The 24713-nt window shown below is 42.5% G+C and overlaps 1 protein-coding gene across 1 annotated transcript in view; it reads left to right on the top strand.

Annotated features, from left to right (window-relative positions):
* Positions 1-24713, top strand: part of LOC122797657 (serine/threonine-protein kinase Nek11-like) — a 1134678-nt gene that overhangs the window by 968389 nt on the left and 141576 nt on the right. The gene's annotated exons all lie outside the window — the stretch shown is intronic.

Below are 24713 nucleotides of genomic sequence, written 5' to 3'. Positions count from 1 at the left end.
AGGATGCATTATTGCTGTTAGTACCATTGAGTGAATGTAGTCTGACATGCTGTATTCTGTTTGTGTTCCAGGTGTCTGTGTGTCTGCAGGCTGTGGCCCTGCAGACATTCCCAAAAGGGAGTATGGCAGACTGGGAATACATTGACCATGTCATAGGTAAGGTACAGCTTTATATGTATATGTACCAGGTGTGTATGCATGCAACACTGTGTGATGGACACTGTTGTCAGACAGTGTGAACTTGCATACATACCCCTTGTCACAGACAGGTAGCCTTCAAACATGTCATCTCAGTGGTGTTTACTACCACAGGGTCATACATACAGAACAGGTTACTGCAGTACTGTCAGTAGGTCCCCCACAAATGTAGCCATTACATTAACTGCAACAGATTCACCTGTCAATACCTATTGACCCTACCATTCCTTTACCATACACTCAACCCTGATGCAGTTGATGACGGCATGCATGACACTGTGTATGACAGGTCTGTGGTATGTATTCCTAAGTCCACCAGGTGGAACAGGGAGATAACATGGTATAAAGTAAGGACTGACACAGGGGATGTGCACACAGTAACATAAACACAGCTGGCAATACACAGATTAGAAAACCTACATTTCCACCATTCTGTACTGTACTATTACATACACATGACATGCCCCACATAGATTATGCGCATGGGACATAACACACTATCTCTTACAACACATAATGTTTTGCATGCCTCCATGGATGGTGAGATAACCCATCAGACATAGGACGTGGAGTCATGTATTGCTCCTACAAGCCTGTACAAGTGATAGTGTAGCAGACTTTGTATCAGCATGATGTTTCAGTCAGGTATGATGCATGATGCTGTCTGTCACTACCCTCAATGTGGCCAATTTGGCAACAATATCACATACTTGGGCATTGTTAAGGGACACATACCACATATAGTTTGCCATAAAAAAGGTCTAAGCTTGTTTCCTGTAACTAGCCTAGTCCAGATACAGCTTTGCTGCATCCAGGACTGTTTATAAGCTTCTGAGTGGTGCCAAAAAGTCTGCTGTTCAATTGTTCCCTTAGAGCTGCAAGTTTTCTCCTCTCCTGCACTTTTTCTATCATATTAGTCTACCACTTTACGAGACTTCTTGTAGCAATTATTGTAGTACACAAAAGTGCCACCAGCACTAAACGTTCTACAAAGAAACAGCTCCAGTACTTATAATTTGCCCACCCCTCGAGGCATGTTTAAAGGTCAGTTCCTTGTGGTTTCTCCTATTAACCTGGTGAACTTGGACATCCAGAGGCAATGTAGCAACTGCCTCATGTACACTGACAACCCTCTCCTCTTACCTCCCAACACTCAGACTTGCGAGAGATGCACTTATGTATCCAAATTGGAAGCCATGCACTCTCCAGTCAAGACCAGAATAGCTGGTCAAGAGGAGAAGGTCAACACTTGCACCACACCACTTGGAACAAGTAGCCCTCCAAGACACACACCAGCACTGTCTTCACATAAAAGCACAAACCACGCACCCATCTTCGCAGAGGCTCTCATTAAAAATCTACCCAAACAGCAGAGGCCTCCAAGGCAGAAACACACTCGACCACCACAACACAATACCAGTCATGAGACACATAACTCTCCTAAACAGTGTACCACTCAACCAAAGCCCCTACAGCAAAACAGCATGCCCAACACACTAGTCATAGTTGACTTGATAGTGAAGCACACTGATGTCCCACTCACTAGGTTGAATAAGGAGAAAGTAACAGTCAGCTGCCTGTCAGGTGCCAGGATCCACCACATAACACATACACTCAGGTCCCTCAACAACAGGTACAAATATGACTCTGTCATTGTACATGTGGGTGTGAATGACCTGAGACATACTCCCTGAACTACATGAAAAGAGACATGGAGTAGCTCTCGGATTATGTGGCCCAGGTGGGTATGACCCTAGCCCTGAGCAGCATCCTACCATCACCCAGAATGATACCACAGTACAAGCAGAAAATGATTGATTTTAACAATTGGCTAAGTTTCTGGTGTCATTCCAAGGAGATCCAGTGTCTGTCTGTCTGCCTGGGATGACATGATTGACAGACCTTGATGCTTTGCTAGAGATGACCTGCATCTGTCACCCCTCAGCTTCTGGATACTGGCCAAGGCTTTTGCCACCCCTATAGTGCCTTTTTTAGGCTGTGTTCCAATGACCAAATTACCACCATAACAGCTAAAAACAAATGCAATCTGAGGGTCATGCTGCTCGATGCTACAAGTGTAAATCTCAAAATGCACTCACTTGAAGCACCCCTTAAAATAGAGAACATTGACATCTGTGCTGTAACTGAGACCTGGTTCAAAGCAGCAGAAAGCACCCCTGCACTACCAGGCTATAACTCATTCCACACCTTTGGGCTCAAGAACTTGGAGTGAAGCTCCAAAGGCAGTGGTGTTTCCATATTCATAAAGGATGCCCACAGCTTCAGACTGGTAGCCCAACATAACGAATCAGAGATACTTCAGGTGCAGATAACATTGGGTAAGACAGCTACTCAGGTCATAGCCTGCTATAGGTCCCCAACCATGTCCCAAGACTCACACTCTATGTTCCTAAGCACCCTGGAGAATATTAGGGTCCAACCTAACTCTCGTATTCTGGGTGACTTCAACTACCCATCTATTAACTGAGAAAACTACTCACGTAGCAATACACTTGGCCAATGTTTCCTGGTATTCATTAATTCCAATGCCCTGGACAAGCTTGTTCATACCTCAACTAGAGGGAGCAACATCCTTCACCTGGTCATTGCTAACATGGGTGACCATTGCTCTACACCAATACTCAACTCCTCCCTGGTTACATCTGACCACAAACTAATCTCCTTGGAAATCCACATCCCTCCCAATCCCCCCTGCAAAGGTAACCACCATGAAAAACTTCTCCACAGCTAACTTTGGGCTCCTAAAAACAAAGGTGGCTAACTTCACGTCACCATGCAAATGGAGAATAGTTGCATGACCACCGAATCATACTCCATTGAACTGTACAAACACAAATGCATGTATCTTGCCATACCCAATAACCCAATAGAACCAGGACGGTCTCCTCCAAAAAAAGGGAGTCAATCTGGTGGTCCCCTGGCATAAACAAACTCTACAACAAAAAAAGAAACTGATGCGGAATAAGGTGAAGTCCCAAGATTGGAAAAACTCCCTTATCAGCCTCAACAAAAGGTTGAGCTCCCTCATTAAATCCTCTAAAGCTAGCTATGAAAACAGAATTACAGCAGATAGTAAAGAAAACCACAAGCCCTTCTATAGTTATGTAAAGAATCTCCATGGCAATACCTAGATTTGCTCTGAGCTACTGCACAATGGTACTCCTATACCGAGCCAACAGATATTGCTAATATACTGGCCAACAGATTCAGTGCCAACTTTACCCCTCTCTCCCCCCAAAGGACCAGTCACATTACTAGTAGATTGCCAGGCACTCAGTATTACTGCTGCACAGGTTAAAACAGCACTGTTCAAGGCCAATAATACAGCTTCTATGTGACCTGACAATATCCCTGGCTGTGTTCTACATGAACTACAGAGTGAACTGGTGCCACAACTGTGTGCCCTATTCAGTCACAGCTTCACCTCAGGCTTTGTCCCTACCAAATGGTGCACTGCTGCAGTCATCCTTCTCCACAAAGGAGGAGTGATTACAGACCCTGAGAACAATCGCCCCATTAACCTGACAAGTCTGATATGCAAAGCTGTGGAATGCATCATCATGGGCCTAATAAACAAGGACATAGGGAATCTCCAAACTCTGGATCCCACACAGTTTGGTTTTGTGAAGGTTAGATCATGCCTGCTCAACCTGGTCGACTTCTTTGAGTCAGTCACAAGAGCTGTGGATTAAGGCAAGGTTGTTTATACAGCCTACCTTGATCTGGCCAAGGCCTTTGATACCATTCCCTATGCAGGAACCATTGAAAAACTCACTAAGCTAGGCATCAACCCCTATATCACTAGGTGGGTTGCAAACTGCCTCACAGATAGAACCCACAGTGTGAAAGTATCTGAGTCCAAGTCAGACTGATGACAGTCCTGAGTGGAGTCCCACAGGGTTCAGTCCTGCATCCTCTCCTCTTTGGTATCTACTTCTCTGAAGTCCAGGCCAACACAAAGGGACTCTGGTTGACAAAGTTCACAAACGATTGCAAGTTGGGAGCTATTATTAACTCCCCAAGTGATGTTGACATGCTGCAGAAAGGCCTCACTGAGACCAACGACTGGTGTCAGAACCATGGCCTTAAGCTCAATGCCAAAAAATGTGTCGTCATCCCCTTTGGGAAAACGCAGTTCCCATTAATTACCACATTGATGGTAGTCCACTGAACCCAGAAGGCATTATAAGAGATCTGGGAACACAGGTTGAAATCAACCTCTCTTTTGACCACCACATTGTCACTGGGTTAGAAAGTCCTTTATGTGGCACATCTCATCACTAAGGGTTTTGCATCCAGGAAGAAAGAGGTCATTGTCTCCCTTTACTCTTCCCTCATTAGGCCAATCGTCGAGTATGATGCTCCATTTGTCATGTACCTCATTATACACCTGCAACAACTGGTGGTGCTACAAAAGTACCACAAAAAGATGATCCTAGGCCTTATCCTAGGCCTTAAACAGTTGTCTTATATGGACAGACTCAAACAACTCCAACTATTCTCTGTCTCATATTGCCTACTTAGAGGTGATCTCTGCTTGACTTACAAAGCCATGTTTGACCCAGCTCTGTTAGAAATGCTACACCTAAGGAAATCCCAATCTCTCCACACCACACACTCCAGAGACCTCAGCCTCATTACCATAATCAACAGAACATGTTGGAGGGACAGGTTCATAACCCAGAGACTGCCCATGCTATGGAATAGACTTCCCGTACATGTCAAACAGGGCACTTCACTGGTTATCTTCCAGAGAAATCTTGCTGAATGGATGGGAAATAGAAAAGTAACCCCAGGGATCACTCCAGTGGCTCTACCCAACAAAGGCACTGGGAACTAATGTCTGGTGGCACGGTGCCAGGGTAATCCTATGGGCTAGGCTTGTACAGGCTCCAGGGCCATTAGTCTAGTACACACCTATGAACCTATGAACCTAAACATCTGGATATTCCATAGAGATCTGTACAGATGACTGGTATGGGCTGCACAATGGTTTAACATGCTGCATGTGAGGCAGATGTCGGTACCACGCTATATAAAGTAATGCCATCGGGAGGTGATAAACAGGCCTGGATGGTACACCAATCAAAATGATATCAGCTAAACAGGATATGATCTTCACCCAAATGCACACACACAAAGTTGCCAGTAGTGAGATTAGAACCCCTACCTATCTAGTTATTTCTACTATAGTGTTACTCAGTTATCAGACACACTATGGAGCTTACATGGTTTCTTTAGTACCAAGGTACTTTTAAGGTAAATGGCATCAGCAGGCCTAGTAAAGTAGGGTGATGGGACATTTACAGGGTGGTGCACAAATCAAAATGGTATAACTCACACAGTATATGATTCTCACAGACACACACAGTTGGCAGTATTGGGATTAGAACCCCCTACTTATCTAGTTATTTCTACTATAGTGTTACACAGTTATCAGACGCACCATGGAACTTACATGTTTTCTCCTACTCCCAAGGTACTTCTAAGGTGAATGGCATCAGCAGGCCTAGTAAAGTAGGGTGATGGGACATTTACAGGGTGGAGCACAAATCAAAATGGTATAACCCACACAGTATATGATTCTTACACACACACAGACAATTGCTAGTAATGAGATTAGAGCTCCTGCCTATATAGTTATTTTCTACTATAGCGTTACAGAGTTATCATACACGCCACGGAGATTTCATGATTTCTTTTAGTCTCAAGGTACTTCTAAGGTTATTGAAATCAGCAGGCCTAGTAAAGTAGGGTGATGGGACGTTTACAGGGTGGTACACAAATCAAAATGGTATAAACCACACAGTATGATTGTTACACACACAAACAGTTGCCAGTATTGAGACTAGAACCCCTGCCTATCTAGTTATTTCTATTATAGTGTTAAGCAATTATCAGACCCACTACGGAGCTTACATGATTTCTACTCATCCCAAGGTACTTCTAAGGTGAATGACATCAGCAGGCCTAGTAAAGTAGGGTGATGGGATGTCTGCAGGGTGATACACAAATCAAAATGGTATAACCCAGACAGCATATGACACACACACACACACACTAGCCGATATTGAGATTAGAATCCCTGCCAGTTGGCATAATGGTTAAGGTGTTCACCTTACAAATGCAAGGTCCAGGCTTTGATTCTCAGATGGGGTAAATGGCTAGGCTTAAAATGACCCACAAAGGCAGTTAGCCTAGTACTAACCTATAAACCTATGAAATAGGAAACAAGAAAGAGAGACTGTTTGCTTGAAAAAACAACCCTTAGCTTTGGAGTAGGGATATTGCATATGGGACAGAAGTGGCATAGGATTCACACACACACACACACACACACACACACACACACACACACACACACACACACACACACACACACACTTGCCAATATTGAGATTAGAACCCCTGCCTGTCTAGTTATTTGTACTATAATGTTATGCAGTTATCGCCCATACTACAGAGCTTACTGGGCTGACAACTGGCCAAAGGTGCTGATAACTGCACAGCTGAGGTAAACTGTTACAGGTGCCAGAAAGTCTCTTGCTAGTTCTTTCTTTCCTGCACTTCAAATAGCCTAATAGCTTTGCACTTCAACAGGTTTATTTATCAAGTGTTCTAGCACAACTGAGAGCCATCAGCAGTAGTCGTTCATCACAGAATTAGCTCCAGTACTTAGTAGTTATGATCACCCCCTTCTGGCATGATTAAAGTGCAGTTCTCTGTGCTTTTGCCCATTAATCTGGTGCACTTGGGCATTCTGAGGCACTGTTGCAACTGCCTCATGTACACAGACAACCCTCTCCTCTAAACTCCCAACACTCAGACTTGTGAGAGATACCCCTATATCACCAAATTGGAAGTTATGCAATTTCCAGCGAAGACTGGGCTAGCTAGTTAAGATGAGAAGGGCCAATACCTGCACCTCATCACATGGAACACATACCCCTTCAGAACACACACTATCACAGCTCTGACATACAAACAATAACCACATACCCACCTTCACAGTGGCACTCAGTGGACATTTACCCAAACAGTGGAGACCACTAAGACAGACACCTACACAACCACCATAACACAGCACAAACCACACAACACATATCTCACCTACACAGTGTGCCCCTCAACCTAAGCCCCAAAGACTAATCACCTTGCCTGATACAGTAATCATAGGTGACTCAATTGTGAGGCATATAGATGTCCCACTCACTAGTTCAACATGGAGGAGGTAACAAGTCAGCTTTCTATCAGGTGCCAGAATGCAACACATAACACACCCAGTCAGGTCACTCCACAACAAATTCATGTATCACTCTGTCATTGTCCATGTGTGTGTGTGTGTGTGTGTGTGTGTGTGTGTGTGTGTGTGTGTGTGTGTGTGTGTGTGTGTGTGTGTGTGTGTGTGTGTGTGTGTGTGTGTGTGTGTGTGTGTGTGTGTGTGTGTATGATCTGAGATGCACATCCATGGATTATATGAGAAGAGACATGGTACAGCTCTCAGATTATGTGAGTCAGACAGGTATGGCAGTAGCCCTGAGCAGTATATTACTGTCACCCTGAATGATATCACAGTACAAACAACACATGATTGACTTCAATAATTGGCTTATGTGTCTAGTGTCACTCTCATGGGATCCAGTATCTGTCTGCTTGGGATGTGTAGATTGATAGACTGCGATGGCTTGCCACAGATGGCCTGCATCTGTCAACCCTGGGTTTCCAGGTACTGGCTAAGTGTCTTGCCACCCCTATAGTGGCTTTTTTAGCAGTGTTCCAAATGAAATTACCACTGTAACAGTTACACATATATGCAATCTGAGGGTCATGCTGCTCAACACTAGAAATCTACATCTTGAGATGCAGCCACTTGCAGCACTCCTCAAAACGGTGAACATTGACATTTGTGCTGTAACAGAGACCTGTTTTACAGTAGCAGACAACACCCCTGCACAACCAGCCTACAACTCATTCCACACCTGTCAGCCCCAAAACATGGGCCATGGCTCCAAAGGCAGTGGTGTCTCTATATTGAAAATGGATATGCACATATCCAGAGTAGTATCCCAGTATAATGCATCAGGTACAGCTGACATTGGGTAATAGTGCAATCCAGGTCATAGCCTGCTATAAGTCCACATCCATACCCTAGACTCTCAATCCACATTCCTCAACACTCTGGAATCTATCAAGCTCCAACCCAACACTCGCATACTAGGAGAGTTCAACTACCACTCCATCAAGTAGGATAAATACTCATGCACCAATACACTGGCCCAACATTTCCTGGAATACATCAGTTCCAATGGCCTGGACCAGCTCATTCTGACACCCAGTAGAGGAAGCAGCAACCTTGACCTGTGTTGATTACTAACATATGGGACTGTTGCTTGACAACAGTAGTCAATTGCTACCTGGTCAGATCCAACGCAGAGTAATCACTATGGAAATCCACATCTCACCCACACCCCCTGCAAAAGTAACCACCTTGAACAGCTTCTCCAAAGCTGACTTTGGACTCATAAGAACAGAGGTGGCTAACTTTGCATCACCCATGCCAATGGAAAATACATGCATGACTGCTGAATAATACACAAATGCACTGTATAAAGATGTACATCAATGCATGGAACTAGCCATACCCAACAGAACCATGACACTCACCTCCAAACACTGGATGCCAATCTGGTGGTCCCCTGCCATTAATAATCTGTAGAACAGAAGGAAGAAACTGTTGTAGAAAAAAGGTGGAGTCCCATGAGTGGTAAACACCTTTATTAGCCTCACCAACAACTTGAGAGCCCTCATGGAATCATCTAAAGCTAGCTATGATGGCAGAATTGCAACAGACACCAATGACAGATCCTTTGATAGTTATATCAAGAATCTCCACACTAATACCCAGATGTGCTCTGAGGTACTGCACAATGCTACCTCCTATACTGTCCCAACAGATATTGCCAACATTCTTGCCAACACATTCAGTGCCAGCTTTACCCCTCTCTCCCCCCAGGGGAGCAGTCAGAATGGCAGAGGAATGCCAGGCACCCAGAAGTACTCCACCCAGGTTACACCTCATACCTCTCAACCTGGAAACATCAAAAATCTGAACAAGGCCCATGAAAAATAGGTACAAATCTGTACACTGATTAACAGAAAATTTGCATGCATAATTACATAACCCCACCCACACCAGTGGAATTGTGGGATACCAACTTTTAAAAGCAAACTGAAGAACAGACAACCAAAATATGGCACCAGAGTCCCCCTGCAGCCATTTCAATGTCCCATTACCTGGCTAATTTGCCCCATTTACCATAAAAACTAATGTGTGCATGCATACTGCTTTACTTCTACAATGATTATTTGGATTTTATTTTTACATTTTATAGCACATTGCACAAACACTAATAGATATCTGCTAAGCAAAGCAATACTGTCTCCACAATGAAAATAGACTTGGCATTGAAACTTCTCTGCCCTTGAAACTCACATTTATTGAAACAGCGTTGAAACCCACACCACTTCCAAAGAAAATACATCTGGCCAGTGGTGGATAAAGATTACCTTTGGGCTGTTTTCATATCATAGGCCCTTTGAACACAAAGCAAGAAACATACATGCGTTCTTTGATACACCTTCCTGACTTTATTAAATTATATTCCTTGTATAATATAGCACAATTGTTAGACTTAAGTTAGAGCACATTTTAAATTTATTGTTTGAACATTTTTCCTGTAGTCAATGAAACAAAATGCATGAACCAATAATAACAAAACTGCCCAATTCAGAACATTTCCATCATAAAAGTCTACTTACACACTCACAATATATATATATATATATATATATATATATATATATATATATATATATATATATATATATATATATATATATGTATGTATAAAATAGAATGACAGTAGTGTAAGCCATAACTATCTTGCACAGCTTTTCACACTTATTTTGAATTTCTGTTTTTTTTGGGGGGGACAAAAGGCCAGAAATCAGGGACAGATTTTAAACATTGCTTGTATAATTTTGGAAAGTTGCTAGAATAAAATGCTGTGTTACCACCATGCATTTCACTGCCAAGGCTTGAACCTAGGACCCTATGCTCCACAGTCAGAACAATATACCACTATGCCAAATCAGCAGTTTCCTGAAACACGGGAAGACTGAAACTTAAATCGCTATCATTTACTGAATTCAGTTCTCACTTCTCACCACAGCTCTCAACCCCTTAGCACAAAAAACCTGGACAAAGCCAATAATGGGGGAATACAGAATTCACTTCTCACTTCTCACCATAGCTCTCAATGTCTTAGCACAAAAAACCTGGACAAAGCCAATAATGGGGAATACAGCCCCAAAATAGGGACACATTTCAAATACTGATCTTATAAACTTAGAAAATTGCTAGAATAAAAGGTTTTATGTTACCATTTATTTTCTGAAGAATATAAAGTCTGAAATTCAAATGCCTCTCATTATTTAGTGAATTCAATCCTACAGTGATTTGTCACAAAAATCCTGAAAAAACACAGATTTAATGAGGAATACAACAAACATATGAGGCATAAATTTACAAGTGGTGGTGGCTAGAGACTTTAGGCTCTTTTTACCTGTACACAAAGTACAGGGTTTGAGCCTGAGTACCTCTAGCCACCAGGTGTATTCACTGGGGGGCATTTTCACACACAGCCACCAGGTGTATTCACGGGGGGGGGCATTTTCACACACACACATACACAAAATAATGCGACCAGATCATTTCCTTCCCAATACCTCCATGGATACCTCAGATCACTAGATAAAAATAATGTAAGCAGATTGTTTCCTTCCAAATACCTCCATACACACTTTAGATCACTAGGTAAAAATAATGCAAGCAGATCATTTCCTTACCAAACTAAATACCTTAAGCAAAAGGAACTCTGGATAATTCCACCAGCAAAAGCAACTCCGTGCAGATAACTCCACCATCAAAATACCAAAAATAAACTCCATTCACCCGTTCGAAAACAGCCAAAGCATTGCAGCAGTAGTCGTTTCCATGGTTTCAGATCCAGATAGCCAGAAATGCATGCATGTGAGCCCTTGAGCTCAATTCCAACAGGCTAACGGAGCTGACATCATTGCTAACATGATGAAGTCAGATCAAAAAGCATGAAAGAAAAAAAAATTTAAAAAAGGTGGAAAAAATTGGAAATGAAGGGGTGCCACTCAGGAATCATGGCACCCCTTTATTTGGACCCCAAAACTCACTAAAAACCAAGTAATTTGGTATGATTGGGAGGTATGTTGCACCTGCATTGTCCACAGGCAAGAATACAGCTTCCATGGGACCCCAAATAATCCCAGGTTGTGTTCTACATGAACTACAGAGAAACCTGGCACCACATCTGTGTGGTCTGTTCAGTCACAGCCTCACCTCAGGATTTGTCCTTCCCAAATGGTACACTGCTACAATCATTCCTCTCCATAAAGGTGTGGCAACTACAGACCCTGGGAATTATCAGTCCATTAGCCTTATGTGTCTGATATGTACAGCTGTGGGTCACATCAGCAGGGACCTGATTGACAAACATATAGGTAATCTCCTAACTCTGGACCCCACACAGTTTGGCTTTGTGAAAGTGAGATCATGCCTGCTCAACCTGTTTGGCTTCTTTGAGTCAGTCACCATGGCTTTGTATAACAGTAAGATGCTGCATACAGCCTACATCAATCTGGCCAAGGCTCTTGATACCATTCCTCAATCAGGAATTAGGAATGAACACACCAATCTAGGCAGCAACCCCTATATCACTAGGGGGTTTGCTAATCGGCTCATAGATAGAACACACAGTGTGAAAGTAGTGAGCTCTAGGTCAGACTGCCAGCCAGTCATGAGTGGAGTCCCACAGGGATCAGTCCTGGGTACTCTCCTGTTCAGCATCTACTTCTCAGGTGTCCAGGCCAATACAACGGAACTCAGGATTACTAAGTTCAATGACAACTGCAAGATGGGAGCCATCATTAACTCCACAAGTGATGCAGACATCCTACAGAAAGGCCTCACTGAGACCACTGTCTGGTGTGGAAATCATGGCCTGAAGCTTAACACCACAAAATGCATCATCAGCCCTTTGGTAAAATCTCAGTTCCCACTAAGTACCACATCGATGGGAGCCTACTGAACACTGTAGGCATTATTAGAGATCTGGGGACACAGGTTAACAGCAACCTTTCCTTTAACCACCACATTACCACTGTGGTCAGGAAATCTTTCTATGTGGCACATGTCATTACCAAGAGTTTTGCATCCAGGAAGAAAGAGGTCATCATATCTGTGTACTCTTCCCTCATTAGACCAATCATCAAGTATAATGGCCCATTTGGCATGCACCTCAGTAGACACCTGCAACAGAAATATCTCACAATGAGGATCCTAGGCATTCAACACATGTCCTACACAGACAGACTCAAAAGACTCCAGCTATTCTCTGTTTCATATCACCTACTTAGAGGCGGTCTCTGCTTGAGTTGCAAAGCCATGTTTGACCCAGCTCTTTTACAAATGCTACATCTAAACACATCCCAATCACTCTGCAGGGACCGCAACCTCATTACCACAATCAATACAACATGCTGGGGGGACAGGTTCCTCACCCAGAGACTGCAAATGCCCTGGAATAGACTTCCCATACATGTCAAGCAAAGCACCTAGATGATGCTGTTGCAGAGAGATCTTGATGTGTGGATGGGTAATATAAGGTTAACCCCAGAGATCACTCCAGTAGCTCTACTTGATGGGGGCATTGGGAACTAACATCAGGTGGCACAATGGCAAGGCACGTCTATAGGCTAGGCTTGTAATGGCTCCAGGGCCATTAGCCTAGTACACACCTATGTACCTCTAAGGGGAGTGACAATGGCATGACTGATAAAGTAGGCCAGTGGGTGGGTAACTTATCAAAATACTTCTTCCTACAAACATGCACACTTACGTATAGCCCACATGCACATTTACCAGATCTGAGAGTAGAACCCCTGCCTATCTAGTTCTTTATACTATAGTGTTACATAGTTATCGCATGAGCTACAGAGCTTGCCAGGCTGTCAAGTGGCCAAAGGTACTGATAAGGGGAATGACATTAGCAGGCTTGCTAAAGTAGGCCAGTGGGTGTGAGACTTATCAAAATACTTCTTACAAACATACAAATACTTTTTTGCCATATCTGAGCTTAGAACCCCTGTCTAGCTAGTGATGATATATATTATAGTGTTACACGGTTATCACACATGCTACAGATCATACTGTGCTAACAAATAGCCAAAGGTAACAATAAGGGGAATGACATCAGGACTGATAAACTGGGGCACTGGGAAGTGTTGTCGGTGGAAATGGCCTAAAACTGTTTCACCTACAAAAAAAAAACACTCACCCCCTCCTTCACTCACACACACACACACACACACACACACACACACACACACACACACACACACACACACACACACACACAAAATGTGAAGTGTACTGAGTGGGAAGAGTCTCCTAATATTTGGACCTATGGAGGCACATACACCACACACACACACACACACACACACACACACACACACACACACACACACACACACACACACACACACACACACACACACACACACACACACACACACACACACACACACAGACACACACACACACAAGCAGGTGATGTGATATTATAAACTCAACCTCAATACTCTTACACAATGGGTCTCACCTTTTATGCTGTTACGTGCAACTGTTTACAACTGGGAAGCCACTGTCCACAGCAGGACATCACTGTATGCCATTCAGGGTATTCGTGTGTTTGACTCACTCTGTGTCCCCCTGTGTCTCTCTGTATCACTGTCTGTCTCTCAGTTCCCCACATCTATGTGTGTGTGTGTATGTGTGTGTGTATGCCTGACATATATTATCTGCTGCTCATATATATGTGTGTATCTGATGCAACGGATGCAGATATATCACATATGGACCCCCTACAGCTAGCTGAGGTTAATCCTGTCTGATGTGTGTGTGGGGACAGTTGAGGTGTACATAGCTGTCTGTATGCATGGACAGATATGCACAATACAGTCATATATTCCGATGTGGGTTCCAACATGTCCTGTGATTCTCTAAGTGTAGGAGCCTGCCCTGTGTGACCTTCTATATGTAGGGTAGGACTCCATTCCAGAGATAAGTGTACTCCAGTCCAGGGTTTTATGTGCTACAGCCATACCTCTCAGGAGTACACAGGAGTTTCCTCAGGATACTTGTTTTGTTTAGCAGACATTTTCTGACATATCTGTAGTATGAAACTTGTGTAACTAGTGCCGGACATCTTCAGATCATCAAAGTGCTTTACTAGAGGAATACTAGTTGTATGATGCATAGACCAATATTATGAGGGCAGCTATGTAAATTCTTTCCCAACAGGGCCATTTGTGAGGTGTGCCTACAGGCAGCGTAGTAATGACACACAGCTGTGTAAACAGTCCAGCAACCTGGTGATATACTGGCTGGGGATCTCCTGCTTGTGCGGTATCTTTCTAGCCTGAGATGTCATACCCTTGTGTGTGCATACCTCTGACCTATACATTTTTTGGCAGGCTGTCCAGGTGTTTGGCTAGAGGTTTCATCCTTTCTACGTACACGTGTTTTGTGGCAAGTTAGTTACATATAATTGAATTGTGTTGTTACAAAATAATACAGACATTACTGTTTCAGAATACATAATCTTCAGACCATTCCCGTTACTGCAAACCCCTAACCCTACCAACTTTCTTAGTATGTAAGGGCGGTATTTACAACACATGCCTATCATTGTGCCTTAGTTCCACTGTTATTTCTGCCCTTGTCTAGACATCTTGCTGTCAGAGGTTGGGAGTTATGGGTGTGGGTACAGAGTGCATTCAACTGTGCAGACATGTCCATTATTTGTAACAGCAAACATAAGAAAACAGGATTATTGAAAATGACCACTGGCAACAGTACCACAAAGCTCTTATATTCACAAAAGTCATGGCACCTTTGCTACATATCCATCAAGATGTCACTAATATGTGTAGTATATTCCACATAGCACTGTGACTTCCAGGTATGTCAGTGGTAGAGCAGTGGTTGTCACTGACATGCATAACAGTTGACATTGGAGTTATTTGCACATGGCCCTGTCAAAGGCAGTACTGTACCTAGGGCAGTACAAGATGACTGCCAGAACATGCTGGCTAGATCCAGACAGTATTAACCACACATATACATTGCTCATTGACCCCTGCATATTGTGGACAGGGAACATGTTTTCATGTGTATTGGTACAGCCCTGCCAATGTGTGCTATGCTGCTATTTTCATGCAAACATATATGTTACTGCATTTGTGTGGGCATATGGGGCCTGTCAACTGTACACATCTGCACAGACTGTGCTGATATTTGATTTACATTTTGGTGCCATTTACCATACTCTAGTGTCCTGTCTTGGGGACTGGTGGCATATCAGTAAAGGGCCCAGGTCAGATTGTACTGGTATACATTTGGGTTTCAGACTTCTTATCATCCATAGCCTTACTGCAACTGCGGGTCCTACTGTGCTATCACTGTGTGAGTCTATAGGGGTTAATTCAACATTGCTACCATTTATGTGTCTTTACCAGACATTTCTCTGTGGTTTTCTACACCTGACTTGCTGTGTGAGTGTGAGAGGTGGTTATGTGACCCCCACCCTGACATCCATGTCTGTGACCTATGACCCCCCAATTAGTTGTCCCCACACAAGAGTGCTACAGAATCCTGAAAGCTCAAAATCCTGAAAACACACAGGATACCAACACTCACTATATTCCAGCACAAGTACATACATAAACATATTACCCTTCAACTATATGCAGGAGAGCAAGCCCCCTGCGCCCCCTATACCCCCTGCTACTTAAATATATCAACTCAGAGATTGTACTTCACTACACTAAGTGCAATCTTGGAGTTGATATATTTAAGTAGCAGCGGGTGCAGGGTGGCTTGCCCCCTGGTTTTACTTGGAGAATAGTAATACAGTTTGTGTTTTATTTGTTTCTGTATGTACATGTGCTGGAATATAGTGAGTGTTGGTATCCTGTATGTTTTCAGTATTTTGAATTTTCAGTATTTTGAGTTTTCAGTATTTTGAACTTTCAGGATTTTGGTCTCAGGATTTTGGTCTTCAGGATTTTGGGCTTTCAGGATTCTGTAGCGCTCCCCCACACACATATACTGCAGTGGGATTTGCCACCTTGGGTACTACTGCATAGTGTGTGGAGGCCAGTTTTGGCCAGACATTTCCTGGTGTCCCACATAGCTGTCAGTTGTGTGCTGATATCCCAGTAGGCTACCCCATTCCCTTGCATGCATGCAGCATTACCATAGATATGCTAGCAGAACATACTACTCCATTCCTTTATTGTTAAAGAGACTGACTTACCTTGTGCTTGCAGCAGTTGTGAGGACAGTGCTTGAGGGCCACCTATGTTGGATGCACACAGTACACTGCCTATACATGGTAAGTTATAGGTAATGTGATGTGCGTGTCATCCATTTTACTGTGTGTACGAGTCAGAGAGAGGTGTCAGCACCTGGGGTCCCTACATTGTCAGTGTGTGAGCTATGTGTTGCCTCTTTGCCAAGGGGTGAGCATACTGGGCACTTCTCCGTCTACCTATGGGAGCAGGCTCAGAGGCCTCCTCCTGTGAGTCCCTCTGTGCCTATGGGGACCTTGGCAATGGTTGCGGGCTGTATGGCCTTTCACATGCTGTTCCTGCTGCAGCTGTTTCCGCAGGATCATATTATGTAGCATGGCACATACTATGAACATGTGTGCACATGTAGTTGAAGAGTACTGCAAGGATCCACCAGATATGTCTAGGCAGTGGAACCGTGACTTGAGCATCCTAAATTGAGCATCCTAAACACACGCTCTGTAATGATCCTGGTTTGTGCATGTGCATCATTATGGTGTTCTTGTGTGGGTGTGTGTGCATTTCTGATGGTGGTCATCATCCAGGGCTCAAGCCAGCATCCCCCACCAGATGGCCATACGGGATTCCCCCACAGGCAAATGCCTGGTACAGCTGTGATGAATGCCAGATGTGGGAGTCATGATAGCTTCCAGGGCAGTAAGCACAAACATTCATGATAATGCCCTGGGCAATGCACATGACCTGGCAGTTGATGGAGGGGTATCCGTTGCAGTTTATGTAGACCCTACCCTGTTCACTGGTTGGTGCTTTGATGTGGATGTGCGTACCTCTGGGTATTCTGCTACATGGTGGAAGAGACGCATATTGCTGGTCCTCTCCTCAAGGGTGTTGGGGAAGTAAATGTGGTCACTGGCATGTGGTAGCATGGCATCCAGGAACTGGTGGAGTACCCTGGATGCAGATGCCTGTGAGACCCTCATGATGTCCCCAGTAGGTCTTTTGAAAGTACCTGTAGCTAGAATTCTTAAGGCTACACATACCTTGGTATCCACTGGGATGGGTTACCCTCTGTTGCTTCTAGCTCTGAGTTGAGGCCGGCACAGCTCAGTGATTTGCTGGAATATGTCTCTGTCCACCCTGTAGTGCTCTACTATCTTCAGATCATGTAGCCCCTGGTTGGCTACCCTGGGTCTGAACACTCTTCTCCTCTCCTCCTCCTTGGTCTGTGGCGGTTGTCAGCATTATCCTCCACTCTGCCATCAGCCTCTTGCACATAGTGATGGATCAAAGCAATGGCATCCCCTAACATTTTTCAAGTTAAAATCCCCTGCATGTATACACCACTGGTGCAGAGTTTGTGGGTAAAAACAGGCTGTAAGGTATTTCCATACTTTATACTGTTGTGCTGCTGATGCTGCCTGTATGATTGGCTGACTATGATATATTCCAACTACCGGCTATATTACTAATGGCTTTGCTTTAGCCACTGTGAGTGTTAAAGGCATTACTGGTAATTTGTGCATGATTGCCTTTATTCTGCTGTTGTCCTTCTTTTAATTAATTTTTGCTTACATCTCCTCCCATTTTCAGCTATACAGCCACCTGCCAGATGTATTACTGAGTACTTTCAATGGCCCATTGTGGGTTGCAGACTCCCATATTGCTGATTTGTGCTACATTTCCCTTGTTCTTCTACTTTCTTTTGCTTTTCCTATATCCTTCCTGTTTCAACCCCTAGCTAGTGTAAACAGCAAGAAATGGCCCTCCCCTGGGCGCAAACATGCTCCTCAGTTCATGGACTGAGACTATACAGCCTCAGACACACCCCATTACTTAGCTGTGCTTAGCCAAGCAGAAACCCAGGCAACAGAGCTCCAATGTGCTTACAGCAAGCATGACACACCCCCTTTTCATGTTACTTGCTCCTCCTGCCTACACGATCGTGTTACAGAACCTACATGGTTAGGTGCAGTGTGACACTTAGAAGAAATTTGTGATTCAGTATAAGTCCCCTCATTAACATACCCCACTGCCTTAATCCCCAGTTACTGCACTACACACGAGCCTTCCCCCATAGCAACCACTGTTCCCTGCCATTGTTTAGTTTCTGCATGCCATTGACTATAATGGCAGAATGCAGATTTCCGTAATACTTATGTCTTCCCCCTTTTTTATTTTCTGCCTCCTCCTGTTCGCGTACCACTTCCCACACATTCAGTGGCGAAGATCGGCCAACAAAAATAAAAGTTTAATTTTTATTCATAGGGAGCAGTTTCCCATGCCAATGGCCATATATTTGGCCATTGGCATGCATAACCACTCTAATACATGCTTTATTTAGAGCTGACATGCCTCCATTGTGTATTTTGCAGAAATGTATTCGGTTAGCAACCGTATACATTTCTGCAACTAACCCGCAAGGAGACCTGGCAGGTTGGTGAATCACTAATTTACCTCATTTGCATGTTTTTCAACAGCAAATGAAGCGATTATCATCCTGCATGGGTTCCCATGCAGGAACAGTGTTAGAGCACTCATGCACATCAAAATGGCATATACCTGGACCGCGAGGCACCCATTTTCCATGCAGGAGCGGCTACACTGTTCCTGCATTGAAATTTTTCATTCGTGAATCCCGGGGACTGTGTTTTCAGACTTGTATTTGCTCACCATGTTTTTAATCTTTTGTAATATTTCTCAGTGGTTATACACAAGGTGCATCTTGTGATGCTTTTACTGTATTATTGATTTCCTGTGATGGATATTTTTGTTTTCTTATTGTTTTCAAACAATGGACTATTTTTTATATATACATTCAATCATAATGACATCTCAACAACCAAAGTGCTGATTAATACTGTTGCTCATGGACTTTACCTTTGACAAATGGAACAATACAGCCTGTCACAAAAACTTGACATATATATATATATATATATATATATATATATATATATATATATATATATATATATATATATATATATATATATATATATATATATAAAACCCATTTAGTGATGTATTCAAATAATGTGAGAAGCATCAACCACATCTGCTGATATTGTGGCCCATCCTAATCAAGCCTTAAATGAAATAACTAAATCCATCACAAATAGGTGTGAAGAGTGGTGAGGAGAACCTATGGGTTACCAACAGTTACACCCACAGCCAAAGTACAGGATCTAGATTTATTTAATTTATTACCTAATGAATGGAAAATGAAAGTGACACATGACCTGCTTCCTCTCCCCCCTCCTAGTGTGCTGTTGATATTAGAGTTCCTCCCTCTCTTCCAGATGGCCTACTGGCAGTCAATAATTATGCATCCCTGTTAGTCTTGGCTAGGTGGGTTTTAAGGCATTGGGCATCAGAAAGTGATATGCTTTACAATGTATTCCACTGGACAAAGGGTCATTGAAGAAAAAGGCAGTGTTACAATGGCATCTTCCCAGCACAAATTGCAGGTCTACTCTGCATGCTATTCATATATGTAACAACAGCTTACAGAGGAGCCAGTAATATAAAACAACCTGATGGTGCAACAGGCAGCTTGTATCTCCAGATGCATCATGTGGAAAGCTTACTGTGCCAAACCCAGCAACCGCTGTATAGTACACTGATAAGTATAGCTAAAGTAATAGGAATGCACATACTGATGCTACTGAAAAGTGAACAGATGTTTATGGTTATACTCTAGTGTAGTAGATATATAAAATATTATTTTCCTTTTTATTTTATTTTTTGGCCATCCAGACTGTCACATAATTGGTACTGGCAAAAAATGTTTGTATAGTGCCAGATACAGTGTGTGTTGTGGTGCTAATAGTAATAGGAATGCAGAAAGTTATATATCATATACATAGTAGAAACAAGGCAAAGGAGAAATAGCAGATATGAGGATGGCAAGCCAGGAAACCTTTTTCATTTCTTTTCTTGGGGGTAAGATATTTTTTTAAGAATGTACAGCAAAAAAGGATGTACAATAAACAAACGCTAGACAGGGGGAGAAAAAACATGAACAGAATGGCAGCAGGAATGCACATATAAGTAGACACATAACCTACAAGTCAAAATAAGAATAGTCATGATTCAAGTGAAAAGAGATCACTACTGAAATGACTATACAAATAAGGAGTGGGCATATGTGTTTGAGACTAGGATGAAAACAAATCAGGGACCAATGTTAACACAAAAGGGGGCGCAATCTGCTTATACATCTGTGAATATAGATAATCAAACTTGCCTGTGTTAACTACCAGATATGTTTGTGTTTCAGTATCTGCATCTACAACCAAAGTATAAAAAAGGCTACAGACGTGCAAATCAAAGGTGTCCTATTTCTGTACAGAGTGCATACTACAATATGTGTCATATCAGCTTTGCAAAGAGATATCAAAAGTCTGCAGTTTTGTATCTCAATTCTTCTGTCATAAATCTAAAACAAATGTGTTTAATATGTAGTGAATTTGACACATACTGTAGATCACCATGGCAGTAGTAACTTGGCACAGGGTGAAATGTCAGTTACTGTTTTAGATCAGACTTAGAATGTACCAATGGTACCAATGAGAAATGTCATACAAGTGAACCATTGGCTGTCAAATCTAAGCCATATGTCAATAGATCTCGACATTCTTTCCCAAAGTGCCTGGGTCACATGCACCTAGAATCACATGACTGAGTACTACAGCCCATTGGTGATCTCTGGTATCCTTGGGGCTTCTACTCTAGACATATCTTCCTTGAATGCCTGATCTAGCTCTTGTTTCATCCAATATACTCACTGGATTGAGACTGCAGCCAGAAGATGTATTGCAATATCTATGTGTGGGCATCTCTTCTTGGAATGCCAAGACCCAGTGAGGACTAAAACTCTTTGATCTTGTCTTTCTTCTCAGTGGTCATCTATCCTTAAGTGAAGGAAATGCAAATGCATGCATAGAAGCACAAACAAAAACATGTTGATATATTGTAATATGTGAAGCAGAGAGTAGTCATATATTATCAGAGCTGACTGGAGAGGCGATGCAGCTATCCATGGTACATCTTTCTCTGTTTCATCTGCATTTGTCAGCCTGCAGATTAGATGGTACTACAATGGTACGTCACAGCACACATATACAACCTTAGGGATCACGAACTAAGGCTGCATGTATGACTAAGTGTGCCGTGCCTGTTGCCACCTTGTATCTTCACTGCAAACAGTCCTGGGTGCATATTTTATTCCCCAAAAATAATATTTGTACTCAGCCTATGAGTCATGGACAGATACTCACAAGAGCCTTCCATATATATGCCTTGACATTCTGAAGTTCTTCAGATGTTTTATAATACTTGTAATAAGACTGGTGCTACACATGTTGAATGCACAATATACAAGAATAATGTTTTATGGGAACAACATAGAATAAATAAGTTTGGTAGAGATTGTTTTGACAAGTAGTTCATGATTATACAGCACAGCACAAGTATAAATGTCCCTCGACATCCAAAATCAAAAATACTAACACTAACAAATGCTAATAATGTATAGCAATGGGTCTACTTTATTTGATCGAAAGCCCATATAGTTGAATGTTATTTTTGCAATACGAAAATAACAAAAAACTGAAATCCTGTACCATGCAATTTTCCCCAAGGCAAGTAAATACTTGCTTAATGTGGGGAAATATACCCTTTTCCCCACTGTAGTGTGATCCCAGAGTTGATATATATATATATATATATATATATATATATATATATATATATATATAGTCGGGGGTGTGGGGTGCCTAGCCCCCTACCTAGGTGGGTTTTAGATACTACAGTGTGTTTTCATGAAGTTTTGGGCAAGGGTTTACTTGCCCTGGGAAAAATGTATGGTTCGGGATTTTAGTTCTCATTAAGTGAAAATAAAGTTCAAGTATATGGGCTTTTGAGCATGCAAAGTAGATCCATAGCAATATACCACTGTGACAATAACAAGACATCTGTCCATAAACAATATGCACCAATTCATGAAAATATCCATGTATTATAGTCAATAAGTCACATTGTTCATATACAGGAAATGCACAACCAGTACAGACATGTTTGTCTATGAATTGCCACATATGTGTGTATAGACAGGGCCAGTGTTATCCTGTGTTTTGGGACAGCATGTTTAAAATTATTAAGACTTGCCTAATGAAAACTGATGGCACTTCACATCCATACCCTCATTCTATCACTTCCCTCCACTCATCCTCTTTTTAGTCATGATGGCATTGCAGAGTCTCTAAGTTCACTCCTGTAACAATAGTCTATATCAAGATCCTCCTGTGATCTCCATTCCCATCTCACAGGAAAAACATGGTTATTTGGTTTATGTAGCTGCCTCATAAGTAAACACCAATGTCAAACAGAACATAGAGACTGACCTGCGATTAACAAGGAACATGTACACATATATGAGGCCCAAAGTGGTACAGAAGTCTTGAATGTGGATGGATAGTGTAAGACAACATATTTCACAATTACAAGTAATATATATAGATGCTAATACATGTATACAGGTTCACACTTAACTGAATTCTTGATGACCTGCTCCCTTCAGCTACATAGCACATATGGACACCTCTGCTGCAGATCAGTGAGTCTATGGTACACCTGCACCATAGGGCAGTGGGTGTCCATCTGCTAGTATAAGTCAGCAATCAGATCCTCCCACATTTTGACTCAGAAAAATGTCCATGTGGAGGTGGGTTTCATGCTGAGATGAGGGACAGTATTATGGTCATCTCTCTTTCATCCCATCTGGGTGTACAGGCTATTCCCAAGCACCATGATGCTGATGTCATTTTAGTCATTTTTGCCTTCTGCCTCATCTGGGTTTCTGGTTGTTTATCATTTTGTCATTATTAAGATTGATATCCTTACTGGGGAATACAACAGAAGTGCAAAGAAGTGTTCAGTATATCTACGTAGTTATAATCATGTGGGATGCAATCCATGTCATTCTGCATCACGGTGATGCGCTGTGCTGTACTGACATGTAGTGTCTACATGCGAGACTTGAGCACTGAAGACAGAGAGAAGCTGTATTACTATCAGCTTTCTAGGAGCAATGAAAGGAGGCGTAATTCATGTGTCACTTCTTGGCCATGGTATCACTGCAGAGGGTCACTGCCATGAATATTCCAACTGCATCATTAGAACTACAGGAGTCCATGAATAATACAGGATACAGTTTGACATTTATCTGCACTCTGAATGAAGAGGTCCATATGTGTAAAACTCAGAGGAGCATAGACCCCTGAAGCTTATGTACAGGAATACCAGACACCTGCAGTTTACGTGCAGGAATATTGAGTACACAATATCGTAGGCTATCTTAATGCATTGTCATGTTCAATAAGTGTGCAAGACTTGAATGCATTTGCTAACATAGTTTATTAAAGCGTACTGATGCCTGAGTATAAATATATCTTGATGGTGTCTCTGTCTGACTAATTTTATACCAACCATGACTGAAAGCTTAGAGGTACTCAGTCAGCATACATGGTAGTCCTAGGAAGGGGTGGAGAATACTGACATAGGTAGTAGCAATAAGAGGTTATAATCTATAAGGTGAATGTATGGGGGGGGGTCATAATTGCACAGTTGATGTCTGCCATTGCCATGTCAGGCATGAGTAATGAGGCATGCTGATAGGATAGAGATATTGAGATCATCAGGTGTAACACAGATGAAAGGCCACCATATAACCCCTTCACAAACATTAAAGATTTGTTTGTGTTTTGGGTGGTTTTGGCTCTACCTGGAGAATCCCACACAACACTATTGATGTCAGTGAGCCCCTTCATGATAAGGAATACATCTACACATGGTAATTAACCTACACAAAATATACATGTACCTGTACTGTGGGAATGTTCAATGTATGAACATTGTCATCTGCATGTTCTCCCAGATTCAGATAGTCCAGGCCATGCTGTTTTGGCTGGCGGCAGTGTGTAGGATGTATGCAAAATTTGTTTGCACTACCTTTTATTACATAC

Source organism: Protopterus annectens, chromosome 3.part1 (assembly GCF_019279795.1).
Source record: "Protopterus annectens isolate FY-2018-M chromosome 3.part1, PAN1.0, whole genome shotgun sequence".
Classification (NCBI taxonomy): domain Eukaryota; kingdom Metazoa; phylum Chordata; order Ceratodontiformes; family Protopteridae; genus Protopterus; species Protopterus annectens.
This window is presented reverse-complemented; position numbering and strand designations above follow the sequence as displayed.